Consider the following 6,000-nt stretch of genomic DNA (forward strand, 5'->3'; position numbering starts at 1 on the left):
ACCCACAGAGTGCTTGGAGTGTCAGCATTGTTTCCAAGTCGCAGGTGAAAGTCAAAATACACACCCCCTTCCTTCAACACCTTTTCTTCAATCACAAATTTGGTGTTTAAAACTAAAATGGGGGGGCGGAGCAAGATGGCAGAATAGGAACAGCTCCAGTCTCCCACTCCCGGCGCCAGCGACACAGAAGACCGGTGATTTCTGCATTTTCAACTGAGGTACTGGGGTCATCTCACTGGGGAGTGCCGGACAATCGGTGCTGGTCAGCTGCTGCAGCCCGACCAGCGAGAGCTGAAGCAGAACATTGGTGTGTTGCGCTTTAAAGCTTTTCCTTGATCTTGGTGATTTCACGTCTCAGGAAACCTCCCTCACTAATCGGCCGGCCCCGTGTGCCATGCAGCTTCTCCTGAAGCAAACACTTCAACTTTCAGTCTTCGTGGCCACCGCCCCGCTCTTGGCCGGGGGCAGCCTCCTCCCTCCCCCTCGTGTAACGGACCATGGGACTGGACATCTGCCACGATGCCCTGTGAGAGGCAAAGGGCACTGGGCCGGCGTCCGGAACCGGCCCGCATGCCTCTGGTGAGCCTGGCGGGTGCGTTTGTCCCCGGGCCTTGGTTTTTCCTTCTTCTTGAATAATTGGGAGTCCCTGAAAAGCACTATTTTCCTGGAATCCTCAGCTAAACCAGAAGCTCCTACACACCACGCCAGAAGAACATGCTTCCGAATTTCCTGTGAGTGGATGGACCTGTAGGAACAGGATTTATTATTTTGTTTTCCAGACAGAAGAAATTCCAGTTTCTTAACGTTTGCAAACTTTTAGTCCAAGAATGTGGAGGAATTATAAAGTATTTCAGAGTTACTCATGGGTACCATTTTGAAGTAAGTCATGTGACTTTTAGCTTTTTCCTTTTTGAGCTGTCCAGGTCCCTCCTGTGAACATTCAGCTGCCCCCAGCCTGCATTATGAGGACTTGTGTCTCTGGGGGAGCCCCCGCCTGCACTTGGCACCTTTCCTCTCCGTCTGTGTATGTCCCATCAAAACTTACCCATCAAAACAGCCATGACTGAGGTACAAACATCTGATAATGACAAAATATCATAAACACTGATTGATCCTCAGTTGGCACAGATCATAATGATTTAAAAGTGTCTGCCTCCCTCGAGAGCTTTGTTTTCAGGGTTTTTTTTTTTTTTTTTGCAGGAATATATTACAGCCTCTTCTTTTGGCTATAAAATTCACCCATAGCTGAGTAACTGAAAAAAAAATTCTGATTTTATAGGCAGTTGGTGAGAAGTCCTGTTAGATGTTTGAACTTTTTTCATGCAGGCATACCTTAGAGATAACGTGGATCTAGTTTCAGACCACCATAATCAAATGAATGTCACAATAAAGCAAGTCACACAATTTGGTTTTCTAATGCATATAAAAGTTATTTTTATGCTATATTGTAGTCTTTTAAGTGTGCAATAGCATTATGTCTAAGAAATATTGTATACACCTTAATTGAAAGACTATTGCTAAAAGTGCTAATGATACCTGAGCTGTCAGCAAGTTGAAATCTTTTTGCTGATGAAGCGGTCTTTCCTTGATGTCGATGGCTGCTGACTAATCAGAGTGGGCGTTGCTGAAGGCTGGGATGGCTGTGGTAATTTCTTAAAACAATGATGAAGTTTGCTGTATTGATTGACTCTTCCTTTCACAAAATGTTTCTCTATCATGATGCTGTTTTATAACATTTTATCCACAGTAGAACTTCTTTCAAAATTGGAATCAACCTCCTAAACCCTGCCGCTGCTTTATTGACAAGGTTTATTTAATATTCTAAATCTTCTGTTGTCGTTTCAACAATGTTCTCAGCATTTTCACTGGGAGTAGATTCCATCTTAAGTCATTTTCTTTACTTACTCATAAGAAGCATCTTTTTATCCATGTAAGTTTGATGATGAGATTGCAGCAGTTCAGTCCCATCTTCAGGCTCCACTTGTAACTCTGGTTCTCTTGCTATTTCCACCACATCTGTAGTTCCTTCCTCCATCAAAGTCTTGAACCCCTCAGGGTCATCCATGAGAGTTGGAATCAACTTCTTCGAAAGTCCTGTGAATGTTGATAGTTTGACCCTCTCTCATGAATCCCAAATGTTCTTAATGACAGCTAGAGTGGTGAATTTTTTCCTGAAAGGTTTTCAATTTACTTTGCCCAGATCTATCTGAGGAATTACTGTCTATGGCAGTTATAGATTTATAAAATGTATTTCTTGAATGAGACTCAAAAGTTTAGATGACTTCATGGGCTGAAGAATAGTTGTTGTGTCAGACGGCATGAGAACAACATTCATTCTCCATCAGAGCTCTTGGGTGATCAGGTGCATTATCAATGAGCAGTAATATTTTGAAAGGAATATTTTTTGGGCAGTAGGTCTCAACAGTGGGCTTAAAATATTCAGTAAACCATGCTGTAAACAGATGTACTGTCATCCAGGCTTTGTTGTTCCATTTATAGAGTACAGGTAGAGTAGATTTAGTATAATTCTTAAAAGCCCTAGTATTTTTGGAATAGTAAATGAGCATTAACTTCAACTTCAAGTCACCAGCTGCATTAGCCCCTCACAAGAGAGTCAGCCTGTCCTTTGAAGCTTTGAAGCCAGGCATTGGCTTCTCTTTTCAGCTATGAAGGTCTTAGGTGGCATCTTCTTTCAAAAGCAGGCTGTTTCACCTACATTGAAAATCTGTTGTCTAGTGTAGCCTCCTTCATCACTGATCTTAGCTAGATCTTCTGGATAACTTACTGCAGCTTCACCTTGCACTTTATGTTATGGTGATGGCTTCTTTCCTTAAACCTTATGAACCAACCTCTGTGAGCTTCCAACTTTTCTTCTGCAGCTTCCTCTCCTCTCTTGGATTTCACAGAATTGAAGAGAGGTCAGCCTGTCACCTCTGGATTAGGCTGTTTTGCTTTCCCATCATTTATTTGTTCAGCTTTGCACTCTCAGCTTGGCTCACCGTTTTTCACAAGAGGCCTCAATTTCCGTCTTTCATGGCTTTCAGCATGGCTTCCTCACTAAGCTGAATCATTTCTAGCTTTTGATTTAAGTTGAGAGAAGTGTGGTTTTTTCTTTCATGTGAGCACTTAGAGGTCATTGTAGGGTTATTAACTTGCCAAATTTAAATATTCTTGAGTCTCGGGAAATAGGGAGGCCCAAGGAGTGGGAGAGAGATGGGGGAAGGTTGGTTGGTGGGGCCATTGGAATTTACAACATGTATTAAGTTGGCCACCTTATGTGGGCCCCCAAACCATTACAATAGTAACATTAAAGACCAATAGTCACAGATTACCATAACATTTGTAATAATGAAAAAGTTTGGAATATTATGGGAAGTATCAAAATGTGACACAGAAACACGAAGTGAGAGTGTGCTGTTGGGGAAAATGGCACCTATAGTCTTGCTCAACACAAGGTTGCAACAAACCTTCAGTTTGTGAGAAACTTAGCACCTGTGAAACACAATAAGGGGAAGTACAATAAAACCAGGCCTGTGGGTTTCCTTCTGACCACCACAGCGGGATTCCTGATGTCCTTCATCTCCCCACACATCATCCATTTAGCTTCCAAATCTCACGTGCATCAAGCTCCAACTCCTCCAGGCCCTGCTGAATGTCTGTAATTTCTTAGCAGAACATCTCAGCTCTGCTCATGCCTCTACCTGCACGTCCGCTGCCTGCATCAACGTACTGAGTGCTCTGCCAGGCCCAGGACTCGCAACTCTTCAGAATCAGTAAGTTAATGCTTCTGAAGGGACTTTAGCTTTTCTGGCAGATAGCAAGTTGAATAAATGTACGTTTTTGTTAGGCTCTGTGTAATTAACCAAAAAATTATTTTAATAAGTAATACTGAGATTTGTTTTGATCTCAGTACATTTTTTGGATACTTAAATGTCTCACGTGGCCCACTGGAGAGGAGACATATTTTCAGCATATATGACTATGAAACACTGTTTATGTTTCCTTGGGGGTAAGAAGTAGCAGGGCTTTGAAGGGAAATGAGAATATAACTGGGTGAAGATAACTGTCTGTTAAGAGAGAAAATTGGGACTGTAACTCCCACCCCCGCAACTGGGAATGAGCCGAGAGACCAACGAATGACAAGAATGACTCGGGTGAGTCCAGCCTGACAAGTAGGTACGTTTACTGGGACTCACTCTCAGGGCACTCCTGGTTGGCTGCAGGACAACTCTAGAGATCACGCCACCTCCCAATTCCAAGCTGCTTTTAAGCTAATTTGCTGAGTCTCTGCCTGCTGTATGTGTGCAATGCGGCTGTTTTCCTTGCTATATGTCCCCACACACAGCCCAGGATGTTGGGATTCTCAGGAACACCTGCTTCTCAGCTGGGTGCCATTGGCTTGTCTGGCCACTGGACCTTCAGCGTTCAGTGACATACACTCTTAAGTAACCTAGTGGGGCACCTGTCACACCACACTGCCTTGTGTCATGCGTCAGCCGATTTCAGATAGTGACAGCAGCCTTCACATCTGGATCATTTTATGAGGTTTGTAAAATACAAATCTATACTGCAGGAAAAATCGGCCAAAAAGGCATATTTAATATTTTAAGTAACTTCTTTCCTGCCAATTTGGGGTAAAATTTTCAGTTTCTTTTCCTTAAGACTGGCTAATCCTAAACACTTCCTAAGACACTCATTATTAGATTGCTAAGCAAATGGGTATTCACTTGAAGAGAAGGAAACTTAATGAGGCTATAAAATTTAATCATAATAAAGATCATGAAGTCTTGTTTCATAGCTAAAGAAATTGCCATATTGAAATATTCTACATCTCACTTTGATGAAACTGAGTTCAAAATTTAGATTTGATAATGAAAAGAACAAAGCTAAAACTTATTTTTGTGTTACCCTTGAGCTTACTCTGAAAACATGTAAAAGCAGAGAAGGCAGGAAATTTCTGTTGAGCTGAAAAACATAACACTTTTGCTGATGTGAAAAATGTATGGCTGAACCAGAAAATAGAGATATTAACATAAATCCAATAAAGCAAGTTGTCGTAAAATTTTGTTTTGTTAACCCAGGACCTCTTGTTCTCTAATTATTTAAAACAAATAACTCATAAAATCTGACTCAAGCTAGCACTGGCGAAATCAGAAACCTCAGTAAAAATCCCACACTTCCATGCAGGCAGGCGATGAAGACGTCCCTAGAAGGGTGAGACCACCCAAGGCATCTCTTTGGCAATGAACTCCATCTTTAAAGCAGACACGCTCTGACCACCAGTGCATTTTCCCTTGAGTAAAAATAGAATCATATTTAGCTGGAAAGGTAGAAGAAAAGTAGGAGTCTATCTATATTTAAACCACATGGTCTGAGGTGAAATGAGAACACATCTCCTGACAGATTGATGTTAGGAAAATTGAATGAAACACAAGCGCTTTTCAGCAGATCCAATTCAGAAGGAGGTTACTTGGAGTCGTAACACAGATTCGGACTCTCCTTCAGTGCCATGTTCACTGACATCTTCTGACATTTCTCCTCCTAAGTTGCATTCTGTACCTGGGGGTTGTCCAAGTTGCTTTCCTCTAAAAAGGGGTTCCAAGAGGAACACATTGAGCAAGAATTTATTTTGAAATAGGAGATTTTCATTTGTTTTGAGTTTTAAAAGCATAGCTAGACCGGGCGCAGTGGCTCACGTCTGTAATCCCAGCACTTTGAGAGGCCAAGACAGGCAGATCACCTGAGGTCAGGAGTTTGAGACCAGCCTGACCAACATGGAGAAACCCCATCTCTACGAAAAATATACACACACACACACACACACACACACACACACACACACAAAATTAGTCAGGTGTGGTGGCACATGCCTGTAATCCCAGCCACTCAGGAGGCTGAGGCAGGAGAATTGCTTAAACCTGGGAGGCAGAGGTTTCAGTGAGCCGAGATTGAGCCATTGCACTCCAGCCCAGGCAACAAGAGCGAAACTCCGTCAAAAAA

This window comes from Rhinopithecus bieti, unplaced genomic scaffold (assembly GCF_001698545.2).
Source record: "Rhinopithecus bieti isolate Rb0 unplaced genomic scaffold, ASM169854v2 scaffold_60909, whole genome shotgun sequence".
NCBI lineage: Eukaryota > Metazoa > Chordata > Mammalia > Primates > Cercopithecidae > Rhinopithecus > Rhinopithecus bieti.